The sequence below is a fragment of the Hibiscus syriacus genome, unplaced genomic scaffold (assembly GCF_006381635.1).
Source record: "Hibiscus syriacus cultivar Baekdansim isolate YM2019G1 unplaced genomic scaffold, ASM638163v2 tig00112686_pilon, whole genome shotgun sequence".
In the NCBI taxonomy this organism is placed as follows: domain Eukaryota; kingdom Viridiplantae; phylum Streptophyta; class Magnoliopsida; order Malvales; family Malvaceae; genus Hibiscus; species Hibiscus syriacus.
The window spans coordinates 4,558-19,254 of record NW_024063383.1 but is presented as its reverse complement, the minus strand read 5'-3'; positions in this window follow the sequence as shown (position 1 = coordinate 19,254).

The following is a 14,697-nucleotide window of genomic DNA, read 5'->3' as shown; positions in this document are numbered from 1 at the left end:
TTGGTTTCACTTTCGGGATACACTTTTATTTTAAAATCATTAAAAGCGGACCTCAAATCAGTTATGACTGCCCACTTCAACAATTTTAAATTAAAAGGGTATTACCCTTAGTCCGATTATGTAATAGGTCGAGTTATGCAAATAAGGCTATCATGCAAATTATACCAAAATGATGTCATGTAAAGACAAAATTAACTAAAATATGCCATGCACTCAAACAAACTTCTAACTCTTATAGATAAAAAAAACAATAAAATTCATATGTATTTACAACACTAACATACATTAGAATAAAACAATATATACAATAAAACATGCTATTAATAACTCGATTTCACATTCAAAATTACCATGAAGGACCATAATAAAATAAAATTAAACTAAGCATGCAAAGTAGGAATAAACAACTAACTTAAAAACAAATCTAAGAATGGACTATGTTAAAATAAATTAAATTTAAAGAATTAATTAAAAAAGTCTAAATTATGACTAAATTAAATCTATGGACGAAAATAAAAATATTAACATAATTACATACCAACGTAAAAATACAAGATATTAACTTGAATAAATAATGGGGTCAAAATAGAAACTTTTTAAAGTAATGAGCCAGAATCACAATCATTGCAAATTCAATTAAACACACAAATGGACTAAAATAGAACATGCAAAACTAGAAGACCGAATATGTAAACAAGAGAAAATAAATACCCTAGCATTTAGGACTAAAATCAAATGTGCATAAAAGTTAAAGACCAAATTACGAAGCAAACAATACTCGGCTTCAGGACTAAAATGGAAATCAACAGCATATGCAGTGACCTTAAAATAATTAGCCCTAATAACCTAACATAAAACCTACTTTAAACTAAACCTAATCCTACACTCATATTAAACCTAACCCTCAGTCGTTTCACTCATCTTCTCTATCTCTCCCTTCTTCTTCCCCACGCTCGCACATTGCCCAAACCAGAAAAGGAAATCTACCGCTGCTCCATCTCTCGGCCACCACGTCTTGGTGGCTCTACTCCGTTCGATACCCAGTATAACTCCAAAGTTCAACGCCCACTTAAACTCGGCACTAGACCAAACTTCGATCCTATCCCTCTCTTCCCATGAACGCTTCAAGTTCTTCACACCGGCCACCGCTCGTCGATGACCACTCTCCATTCAACACGGTCTTCTACTTTGACCACTCAAAACAGAAATCTCAACTACTCATCTCTCAATCCCGACGACACGAACGAATGGTCTCTAAGACTAAGGGTAAGTAATCTCTCTACTTCTTCATTTTGTTTGGTTAGAACATGCTGTTAATAATAAATGAAAATAGTTACTGAAATATGGAAATGGTTGAATACCTGTCGAAGAATATTCGCTTGTATGCTCTGTATATCAAAATGGAAACCTCTGTTTACTTTCCAAGATTGCTTTGTTCTTCCTTCTTGCTCTATTGTGTGAAATAAAAAATAAATAAAACTGTTCTCTGGTTTTCGTAATAGTATCTAATTGCTTCTGAAATTTGTTTTTTATTTGTTGAAAAATAGATGTTGAAGGAATCGTTTTTTTCCTCTGATTACAAGATGGTCTCTTCTTTTTTTTTCTTTTTTTTTCTTCTGAAATTTGTTTTTTATTTGTTGAAAAATAGATGTTGAAGGAATCATTTTTTCCCTCTGATTACAAGATGGTCTCCTCTTTTTTCCCCCCTGTTGATGAATGGTTATCTAAAAAAAACTGACCATCCTCCATTTACAGTTTTTTGATAACTCACAATACCCCCCACTCTCTACAAACCGTTCCCTCTAGTTTTTTCTGGTTTCTTAACTACCCAGACAAATTAAGCATCTACAGCTGCCCCTCTTTGTTCATTGTCGTGTAACGAGAATAGAGCAAAGATCAAAAGATGACCGAATTTGTCTGGTCTTGAGAATGTTACGTCAGGATAAATACTTGAAAAATCTTCAAATGACGAGCCTGCTCCCTATTCCTTCAGGAAGTATAAGACTCGAACAATCTTCATAAAAAGTGTCTGCTCTCTATTCATTCAGAGAGTATAAGACTTGAACAATGTTTAATAAAACGGGTCCGCTCTCTCTTCCTTCAGAGAGTATAGAACTCGAACAATCTTCAATAAACTTGTCCGCTCCCTATTCATTCAGAGAGTATAGGACTCAATCTTCAACGAACTTGTCCGCTCCCTATTCCTTCAGAGAGTATAGGACTCGAGCAATCTTCATAAAACGGGTTCGCTCTCTATTCCTTCAGAGAGTATAGAACTCGAACAATCTTCAATGAACTTGTCCGCTCCCTATTCCTTCAGAGAGTATAGGACTCAATCTTCAACGAACTTGTCCGCTCCCTATTCATTCAGAGAGTATAGGACTCAATCTTCAACGAACTTGTCCGCTCCCTATTCCTTCAGAGAGTATAGGACTCAATCTTCAACGAACTTGTCCGCTCCCTATTCCTTCAGAGAGTATAGGACTCAATCTTCAACGAACTTGTCCGCTCCCTATTCTTTCAGAGAGTATAGGACTCAATCTTCAACGAACTTGTCCGCTCCCTATTCTTTCAGAGGGACTCAATCTTCAACAAACGAATTTGCTTCACTACTCTTTTGTGAAGGCTTATAGAGGATTTGCTTCAAAGGTCAAACCTGAAAATCAAACATTATTCATCATGAATGTATATTTGAAAAATATTATACTAAAAAATTTAGAAGTTGAGAAATTTTTTGAAAATCCATCTCCATCGTGAAAACTTGTCTGGAGCCATTGGATATTTGAATCTGCTTTAGCTCAGTTTTCATATAAACATCATTCTTTTCAAAATCTCCAAACCAAATATCTTCATCTCGATGCTTCAATATCTTCAATCTTCAACTATCATTGGGAAACCTGCAAATGCTTAAGTCGTCATGCAATTATGAGTGCCATGATCCTATTCATGCCTAAATGTATGCAAATATGCAATTTGATGCACTTTCTTCTTTGAAGGAACTCTATCTCCTTTTGATCTCGATGGAACTCGGCTTCATCTTGGGCACAGAACGTTTGACCAGTTCACCCCAGTTAACAATCTCAATTCCATATCTCTCGGCTTAACAGTACCTTGACTTATTTCTTTCTTGAAACCCGTCAGTACCCATGACCAACCTCTCGACAAACAACAATCTCTTAGGGTCATCTTTTAATGGCTGAAATTTTCTACGAACTTCAAGATTTCACTTTCCCGTAACCACACAAGCTCAAATGTTTAAACCATTGTCAACTTCAGAATACCTGCATTTTCCAAAACCTTTTGCACAATAATACAAAATGATCTCATGTACTTCAAGTTAAGCTATATGTTTTAACTTTTCAAAATAAGATGCTTGCAAGAGGGAAATTAACAAGAAAAGACATCTCTTTATTTGTATAAATACATAGAATTTTAGGCAACTAAATGGCAAACTTTTAACTGGAAACAGCAAAAGAACAAAAGAGTAGGCGTCTTCAAATATCAATAATGCAAATGCTTTTGAACTGGCACGCCGTTAGAATGTCTCGAATGTAGCTTCTGTCAGAAGGATTTCCAAAATTGTGGTGCTTAAGAGTATGAAGCTACTTCTAAACTCCCCAAATCTCTATCATTGGATGCCCTAAACCAGTATTGAATCTCATATGCATTCAATTTCTCTTCTGGTTGTTTTCATCGAGACTCATTAATCTTTTGTCTCATCCTTGATCACCAACTGTCATTGTTACTATCCATATTAGGAGCTCTTTCCACTTCCAAAATTGATTCAGAACCTCCACCATGCGCGAATTCTGAATTTCAAATTCAACTCAAGTCGCCCTTTGCGGGTTTTCAACTTGAGACCTCCTTTGGTTCCAAGACGCCCTTTTCGGGTTTTCGTCTTGAACTCTCCTTTTATTTCTCTTTTTTTCATTTTTCTCTTTTTATTTTTTCCATTTTTTCTCTTCTTTTTATTCTTTTTTTCATTTTTTTTTCGTTTTTTCCATCATCATTTTTTCTTTTTTCTTCTTTTCTCTTTTATTTCTTCTTTAAGCAAAATATCTCTTAACAGCGTCGGAATTCACTGGATATGGTAATTCTGATCCGTCCATTTCAGTTAGGACTAGAGCTCCCCCAGAAAAGGCCTTCTTGACAACATAAGGTCCTTCCCAATTGGGCATCCATTTTCCTCTGAAATCTTTCTGAATAGGCAAAATCCTTTTAAGCACCAAATCTCCCTCATGGAATTCTCGAAGGCGAACTTTCTTACCATGTGCCCGTATCATACGTTTTTGGTACATCTGACCATGACAAATAGCTTTCAATCTCTTTTCTTCAATCAAATTCAACTGGTCATACCTAGCTTGGACCTATTCTGCCTCATCAAGCTTTACCTCTGACAAAATCCGAAGTGAGGAAATTTCCACCTCAATAGGTAAGATAGCCTCCATCCCATATACCAGAGAAAACAGAGTTGCTCCAGTTGAAGTCCGTACTGAAGTTCGATAAGCAAACAGAGCAAAGGGCAACTTCTCATGCCAATCCTTATAGGTCTCAGTCATTTTCTCTATGAGCCTTTTGATGTTCTTATTGGCCGCCTCTACTGCCCCATTCATCTTTGGGCGATAAGTGGTGGAATTATGATGCTTTATTTTGAACTGCTTACAGACCGAGTCCATCATCTTATTATTTAAATTCAACGCATTATCGGAGATAATCCTATCGGGTAAACCATATCTACAAATGATCTCCTTCTTCAAAAATTTACATATTGTAGACTGAGTAACATTTGCGTAAGAAGCTGCTTCTACCCACTTGGTGAAATAATCTATGGCTACCAGAATGAAGCGATGACCATTTGAAGCTTTGGGCGAAATTTGTCCAATAACATCCATGCCCCACATTGAGAATGGCCACGGAGCTGTCATTACATGCAACGGATGAGGAGGAGTATGTATCCTATCTCCATAAATCTGACACTTGTGACATTTTCGGGCATAATTGATACAGTCTGTTTTCATAGTTGACCAATAATACCCAAATCTCATAATCTGCCTAGCCATAGCATGCCCATTAGCATGGGTACCACATATTCCCTCATGCACTTCTTCAAGAATCAATTTGGCTTCTTTCGCGTCCACACATCTTAACAAGACCTGATCCAGACTTTTCTTGTATAGAGTCTCACCATCAAGCACATACCCTGATGCCATTCTTCTAATGGTTCTCTTATCATTCTCAGTGGCCTGTTCTGGATAACTCTGATACCTTATATATTGCAAGATATCATAATACCAGGGGTTTCCATCTTCTTCCTCTTCGATATTAAAACAATGGGCTGGATACTCATAAGCTTTTCATTTCAATGGGCATCATATTTGAATGCTCGTTCATCTTAAACGCTGCTGCCAGTGTGGCTAAGACATCTGCCATTTGATTCTCTTCTCTGGGGAGGTAATTGAAAGTTATTTCTTCAAATTCTTCAACAAGCTCCATAACCAACTTACGGTATTCTACAAGCTTAGGATCTTTTGTCTCCCATTCTCCTCTGAGTTGGTAGATTACCAAAGCTGAATCCCCATACACTTTAAGCATTTTTTACTTTACGTTCAACAACAGCTCTAAGACCCAGAACACAAGCTTCATACTCGGCCATATTGTTTGTACAATCAAAATTAAGCCGACTGGTGAAAGGATAATGCTTTCCCTCTGGTGAGACCAAAATTGCCCCGATTCCATGTCCCAAGGCATTCGAAGCACCATCGAAGTTCAACTTCCAATATTTGCTAGTGGATGCCACGGCTTCTTCTACCGAAATAGCCATTAAATCTTCATCCGGGAAATCAAAGCTCAACGACTCATATTCTTCCGAAGCCCTGCTTGCAATGAATTCTGCTATAGCACTTCCTTTAATTGGCGTCTGGTTTACATACTGGATGTCAAATTCGGACAATAAGATCTGCCAACGAGCTAATCTTCCAGATAATGCAGGCACACCCATTAGATATTTCAAGGGATCAAGCTTGGATATAAGCCAAGTAGTATGATACAACATATATTGCCTAAGCCTTCGGGTAGCCCATACTAAAGCGCAACATAACTTTTCAATGGGTGAGTATCTTGTCTCACATTCAGTGAACTTCTTGCTGAGATAATAGATAGCCCTTTCTTTCTTCTCAGTTTGGTCACGTTGCCCCAGCACACACCCCATTGAATTTTCATAAACTGACAAATAAAGAATCAAGGGTTTGCATGAGATGGGTGGCGCTAAAATTGGAGTGCTCGACAAATATCTTTTCACTGCTTCAAAAGCTCTTTGACAGTCCTCACTCCATTCTCCTGAGTTATTCTTGCGAAGAAGGCGGAATATGGGATCACACTTTTCCGTCAGCTGTGAAATAAACCGAGCTATATAATTCAATCTCCCCAAAAATCCTCTGACTTCTTTTTGTGTTTGTGGGGCTGGCAAGTCTTGAATAGCTTTTACTTTATCTGGGTCTATTTCAATTCCTTTTCGGCTTACTACGAAACCCAACAACTTTCCAGATGTCACCCCAAAAGTACATTTATTTGGGTTGAGTTTTAACTGGCATCTTCTTAGTCTTTTAAAAAGCTTTCTCAAATTCCCGATATGTTCTTCCTCTGTCTTAGCTTTGACTATCATATCATCGACATAAACTTCTATCTCTTTATGCATCATGTCGTGAAATAACGTCACCATGGCCCTTTGATATGTTGCCCCTGCATTCTTCAGTCCAAACGGCATTACTTTATAGCAAAACGTTCCCCACATGGTAACAAATGTCGTTTTTCCATATCTTCAGGGTTCATCTTAATTTGATTATAGCCAGAGAAACCATCCATAAAAGAGAACAAAGAATTTCCAGCAGTATTATCCACTAGCGTGTCTATATGTGGCAAAGGAAAATTATCCTTTGGACTAGCTCGGTTGAGATCCCTATAGTCAACACACATTCGAACTTTCCCATCCTTCTTCGGTACTGGGACAATATTAGCTACCCATTCAGGATATTTGGCCACTTTAAGAAACCCGACATCAAATTGTTTTTTCATTTCCTCTTTAATCTTGAGCAGCATCTCAGGTCTCATTCTTCTCAGTTTTTGTTGTACCGGTTTACATTCAGGCTTTATTGGCAGTTTTGTGAACAACCAACTCTGTATCTAAACCCGGCATATCTTCGTATGACCAAGCAAACACATTCTTGTATTCTTGAAGCAATTCTATCAAATCATATCGACCTCCAACTGACAGAGTGGTACCGATCTTTATTTCTCTCTTATCTTCATCTGTCCCCAAATTCAAAATCTCAGTAGGCTCTTTATGAGGCAGAATCTGCTTATCTTCATTCTCCACCATTTTCAGCAATTCAGAAGGTAGTTCACATCCCTCATCATCATCACAATCTTCAATTTCCCCTTGACATATAGGCTTCTCGAAATCAATCTCCGGGTCAGAGTCATTGGCATTCATATTATTGATATTTGAGCTCCTGAAAAAATAATGAAAGAGAAGATATATATACATATATACATATGGGAGGATCTTTTCCCATATAAATAAATAGAAAGAAATAAATACATACATATATACAACAAAGAATGAATGAATGAATAAAATGCATTAGAAAATGTTTGCCATTTGGAACTAACAGAATGCATCTTTTATTGAAAGCAAGAAAAAAAAAACAAACAGCTTAACCCTTTACATAAAATCACCTATTGCCCCAGGGTATGAACCACAGGGAGAAAGTTCCAGTGCATTACTCTGTAACAGATTTGTAAACTACAGGCAGTTCTTCCGCGGTCCAATTGTTCAACACGAAGCCCGGTGGTGCAGGATAAATGCCCATAGCTCTCATTTCCTCGTATTCATCATCAGTTATAACATTAATGCCTAAATCTCTCAAGGCATTCTCAACCATCGTCTCAGTATTCCTTGAATTCCCTTGAAACATATGCCCCCCAGACATGAAAATGCTACTCAACGGCGGGAAGGTCATGGGTTCCCAGCTAAGGTCTTCACCAGCCAATCTGGCCTTTCTGATTTCTTGGCCCTTCTTAATTCCCCTCATCTTATCCCTCGAAGCTGGCTGATATCCCAAACCAAATCGATCTTTTTTAGTAATAGGGCATATGGGATTCACTAGTCCTTGCAACTGTCGACCTAAACCCTTTCCAACTTTTGCTCCTCTTCCAAGAGTCAATTTAAGCCCCATCTTGGTACAGTTTGACAATCGAGGCTTTGATATCTTCTTGCCTTCGGCCACAAACGTAGCATTGACAAACTCCAACGATCTGAAAGAACACTCGACGGCTTGCTCATCAACTTCAATATACGGAGCAGTAGTAGAAACAGAAGCAATAATGTCCTCTTCAGCATGAATACATACCAACCTTCCATCAATCACAAATTTCAACCTCTGGTGTAATGTGGACGGAACTGCACCGGCCTGATGAATCCAAGGCCTTCCCAACAAACAATTGTACGTAGGCATAATGTCCATTACGAGAAATTCTACTTCATAAGTTGCTGGACCAATATTCAGAGGAACATCAATCTTGCCCAACACTTCTCTTTTAGTCCCATCGAAAGCTCGAACCACATTTTGACAGGTTCTCATAAGTGTATTATCTAATGGAAGCTTCTTTAGAGTCACTAAAGGCATCACATTCAAAGCTGAACCATTATCAACCAAGACCCGGGACAACACATACCCTTTACATTTAACTGTAATGTGCAAAGCCTTCTGACTACCCATCATCCCAGAAGGGATTTCATCCTCAGAAAAAGATAAAAAATTATCAGCTTGTATATTGGAAACTAACCGATCCAACTTTTCAATGGGCAACTCTTTCGGAACAAAAGTCTGGTTCAAAACCTTTAACAGAGCATTCCTATGGGCCTCTGAACTCAAAAGTAATGATAAAACAGAAATACGGGCAGGCAACTTGTGTAACTGTTCCACAACACTGTATTCACTGTGTTTCAGAAACTTCAAAAATTCTACCGCTTCACTCTCGGTTACTGGTTCATTAATAACAGGCTTATCATCTTCTATCTGCACATCAACCTTTTTCCCCTTATCAACTGCAACCTTCTTCTCAGACTCTTTAGGTGGATTAAGAGAATAACACCTACCGCTTCTAGTAAAGCGTCCCACCTCATCTACTTCCTCATTCTCCTTTGTTACATCTCCCATCTGGCAATCATATCTCCAAGGCACTTGTTTATTATCCCGATATGGGAATGGAGATGAAGGTGTAATAACCACTTTCGGGGCTACCTTCTCAGCAACTCGATTTTTGGGAGTAATAATTAGGGGACAACTGGCATTGTATACTCCTTTAGACGATCCTTCTGAAGCGCAAACTTCCGCTTCCTCTTCTTCAGCAATCTCTCTAAAGAACTCAATTTCTTTACTGACCATCATGTCTTGTACCAAAGATAAGAAATCAGGACATTGCTGAATACTGTGTCCTTCATTGTTATGATACTGACACACCTCTCCACTGTTAAACTGTTCACCCATCAAACTGGGCCTCAATAATCCTACCTTGACCATCTGGCACCACACCCAACTCATAGGTGATACCACCTCACTAACATTCCTTACAATTCTCTTTCCCTTCTCTTCAGTAATCGCGTTAACTCCTGCCCCTGCATGGCTTGGCAACGGATTCTGAGCTATATTGGGCTGCTCACTGTCACCAAAGTTGATGACATTCCTCGTTCTCAAAGCTTGGACAACCTTCTTAAAAGCAGTACAATTCTCAATGGAATGCCCAGGGTTCCCTGCATGGTACTCACACTGAGCACTAGCATCATACCATTTGGGAAAAGGAGGTTGCATTGGTGTCACGTGATACGGCGAAACCACATACCGATCATACAAAATCTGAAATAATTCCTTATAAGTCATCGGGATGGGGTCAAATTGAGGTCTCTCTCTCCTCTGGTCCCTCGCCCCTTGTCTATTGTCATTTTGTGTCGATGACCCTGCTCCTTGAGGACGGGAAACAGTGATGTTATTAGAATCGTACTGCCTCACATTACTGACTTCGCCTTCATTTTTCCTCGTGGTGGCCTCTTACTATACTCTCCTCCCTCGAGCTTCCCACTCTTAACAGCCATTTCAATCATTTCTCCTGGCGTAACTACATCAGCAAAACTTCGATAAGGATTACCAATAAGATGAGAGAAAAAAGGAGCCTTTAAGGTGTTGACAAAAAGCATATTTGTTTCTTCCTCTTCCAATGGCGGGTGGACTTGCACTGCTACATCTCTCCATCTTTGAGCATATTGTCTAAAACTTTCGTTAGACTTCTTTTTCATTCCTTGCAACATCATCCTGTTGGGCCTAACATCCTTCACATGTTTGTATTGCTCAAGAAAGGACTTAGCCAAGTCTTTCCACGATTTAATATTAGCTTTACTCAGCTGGTTATACCACCGGATTGCCGAGCCAGTTAAGCTTTCCTGAAAGCAGTGTATCAACAATTGATCGTCCCCTATATATCCGGTCATCTTCCTACAAAACATTGTGATATGTGCAGAGGGGCACCTGGTACCATCAAACTTTTCAAAGTCAGGAACTTTAAACTTTGGAGGCAAGACCAGATCGGGAACTAGACTTAACTCCTTTGCGTCAAATCCATAGACACTGGTATCTTCCTTCATGGCTCTGATCTCTCTTTCTAACTGCTTCCATTTCTCTTCCAGCAGATTGTTTTGATCCTTCTTGGCTTCTTCATCAAGATCCGGAACTTGATGATATTGATGTTCTTCCTGATACGAACTAGATCCAGGCTGTACGTTAACAGAAGCACCGACTGGATTAATGTGCACCTTCCCGACATGAACAGGGGTCACTTGAACATTCTGAGATTGTTCTGGGGTTAACCTTTGGATGATGAAGTGGGTCTTCAGTTACACCTTCTGGTATAGGGCTTTTCCCATGTTCTGGATTTCTTCCTTCCAACATACTCGCAAACTTGGTAAACATCTCCTTTTGGGCATTCATCATATCTTCTTGCATTTTCTTGATATTATCTTGTAACTCCGACTGAGCCTTCTCAATTTGGGCAAGTTTGTCTTCCATAACTTTCTTCCTGGTTCTGTAGATATACTTGGGATTTTCCAGTATTACTCTGTCACAGAGTCATTTTGTTATCGCTGATATTTATTAATGAATATGAAACATATGATTATGAATGAATAAAATGTTATGTAAAAATTTAAATGTATTAAAAAATGCATATGCAAAATGCAGGGTGTTGATCCTGGAACGACTCCTTAGAACAACTCTTTATATTAGAACGACATTCAATTACAAAGTTGAAACATATCACAAATAAATTTGCACCATCTCTCCTATTTCTTGTACGTGTGCTAGCAACTCCACGATCTTCTGGTTTTCTTCAGCCTCGGGATCCAGTTCTTCAGTCACATCAGCAGCTTCCTCAGATAGAATGACCAAATACTGAGCTATTCCGCGCGTGGTTTAGGTAACAAGCAATAAAATCCTCTATTTGCTTAACTCTCGCCTGAGCTCGCTCCCACCGAAAACGCCACTGTATATCCCCCTCATAGGGAACTATCGATAACTCACTTGCTTGCCTCTGAAAATCTTGAACCATGGCTTCAAGCTCACTCACTTGTTTTTTCAGACTTTCAACCTCTCCCTGGCTCGAGCTACCTTCCTTGTTTCGGTACCGTCGTAATGCAATCTCTAAACTTGGAATTTTCTCCTTCAACTTCTCATTCTGGGCTTGACTATTTTGTAACCGCTGCTCTAAAGAATCATTTTCCTTCGATAAAATCTTCACTTGGTGTCTGCTTTGCTTGAGCTCTTCTTGACTCTCTCCGGCTACTCTTTTGAGGCTCGCCACCTCTTGCCTTAATTCGACAGACTTACTCGAGCTAGAACCTACTTGAGCTTTACCATTTGCTGATAAGTTGACGAAGATCGTCAAAGTCTAGCCGAAGTTGCTTCTCTACTTTTCAATTCGATCTGCTCTAGTCTTCTGAATGTCAATCTCCAATCCATTTTGATACACTTCATCTTCCAGTTTCTGCAAAGTCATTCTCCATTGTCTCCGTTCTGCTTTGAAATCACGCTTGGCTAACTCTAATGGAGATGGCACCACTCTCAACTGTTCCTCCACTGGCTGAATATTTTCAGGATTCACCATTGGGATATTTTCATTTACTCGAGCGCTTCTCCACTGCTCGTACTCTTGAGACAACTCGAGATCATAGGTAAACAAATTCACGCGACGAGTTTGCTTCCAAGCCTCAGCAACCCCTTTAACTTTACCCTTATACTGATCTCCTTTGAATGCAAAATCCGACCCTACCAAGTCCCATGTGGCTGGAATGAACTGCCTTGACCCATATTGTCTTGAAACTAGTAGCGGTGCATACCCAACAGAACCCCATATACCTGGCAAAGGAACCCAATCTCGCTCTCCACATCGGTAAAGTATATCCGAAGAGGTATTCCACGAAGCTCGCCACAAAATATCACCATCTTTGATATACTTGAAGATGACCATCCATTTTTCTTCAGTAAAACCCCCAGGCCACTCTTTAGCAAGAAAGTCCTTCAAAGGTGAGAAACCGTCTAGAAATACTCGTCCTGGTGCTCTTTCAACATGTTTGAAATGACTCAGAATCCACACTAGCAGCAAAGGCGCACATCCTATAAAGCGTCCTTCTCCCTCGCGCCTACAAGAACTCAAAGACCGGAACGTCTCAGCTAGAATAGCTGGAACAGGATCCACGCGCTTGTCTAATCTTTCAAACAGGTCAACAACTGATACGTCTATATATCCTAGCACTTTTGGAAAAATAACAAGCCCATAAATCCCTAAAGCAAACAAGTCAAGCTTCTTTCTTTTATCAGGATGATGAGCAATTACTTCTTTCAGAGCAGCCCAAGAGATGCACTCACTGTCTCCCTTCTTCTTAATGTTTCTGATTACCCAATCTTCACTCATTCCGGTCATCAATAGTAATTTCTTCTTAAATGAAGGAGTGACTGGCAGCTTGGTATATATTCTATCCATTTGGGACCTCGGACAACGGACCAAAGCTTGATACTCCTCTATTGTTGGTGTCAGGTCCACTCTACCAAATGTGAAACAGCTATAAGCCGGATTCCAGAACTGCGCCAATGCTCTAAACAGATTTCGGTCAATAGGAACATCCAGAAGACAAGGAACATCGCCGTACAACTGATAAAACATCTCCTTATCGGCTGCTTCCCATCTTCCCCATATCTCTCTTAGCTCACTCAGATCATTTTAACGTACGTTGATATGAGTGTAACCAAATAACTCTGACACATATCCAGGCATCACGCTGTCTCCATTGGTCAACTGGGACTGTTCCGACCACCTCAGAACATCTGCATTGTCCTCAACCTCTTTCCGAACCGTTCGTTCCATATTACTGGCCTTCTATATGGACATCGACCCCAAATCAACACCATATAATGGACAATGCAATGCAAAACAGAAAAGAAACAAGGCAAAAACAACAAAAGATCGGTTAGTAAACATAAAGCAATTAAGTCGGGATAATAATTTATTCAAGAATCCTACCCACATGCTGGCTACCCAATCATGCTTTATCAGATCCTACCCAACATGATATCTACCCCCATGCTTTGTTATCTACAAAAAGAAATCCTAACCGCATGATATCTAATTTGCATGCTTATTCAAAAATAAACCTAACCGCATGATACCTAGTTCGCATGCATTTATTCGAAAAAAAAAACGAAAATAAATGACTCAAAAAAAGCTTTTCCTTGTGTACCCTCCTCACGGGATTCTTAAGGTTCGGGTTTAGTTCAACCTAAGTTCGGGCTCTACGTTCACTATATGCCGGGTTAGGTTCTAAAGCAATAGGTTCTCGAATTGTCCTTGCGGTGCCCCTTTGGGCTGCCGAACCCTCAATCCTGGCCCATCACAGGCTTTAGGGGATCGAGTTCAATTTCGAGGGAACACACCTCCTTATGTCCATGCGGAGGTGATTACCATCACGAGGACCATAAGGCGTGAGCTCCAGGAGCGATCCACTATCCCATGCGGAGGTGAAAACCACACGAGGGCATAGTCTCTCACTCCTACTTAATAGGACGGAGCGGGGTTTTAGCTCATGTTATGATAATGCAGCTGTGCAGTGTGTGAGGAAAAGCGAAAAACAATCAATAAAAACACTCAAAATCAATTCCCAAAACACACAATCATTCTGAAATCATTAGCAAACAGATCAGTACGACTATTTAATTGTCAATCAAATTAAATTAAAGAAATCAAAATACAAACAAACTTATTAAAAACCAAACAAGGGATCAAAAATCAAATTAAAACGAATTTGTAATTTTCAATTGCAAAGACAATTAATAATCGACTATCGGCTTGACTCTCTAAAAAAAAGTCCCCAGTGGAGTCGCCAAGCTGTCGAAACGATTTTTCCTTAAAGGTGAAAAAGGTGAGATTTTGAAAACCACATTAATTCTTAATTGTCCCTTTTTAATTTAAAAACAAATGCAATTTAAAAACCTCTCGTTTCGAAAAATTTTGAATTTCCTTTACGATCGAAAAATACGGTTCGAAGAGTCGCCACCAATCTTTGATTAGGGTGTGATTGGGCACCAAAAATTCTTTGTC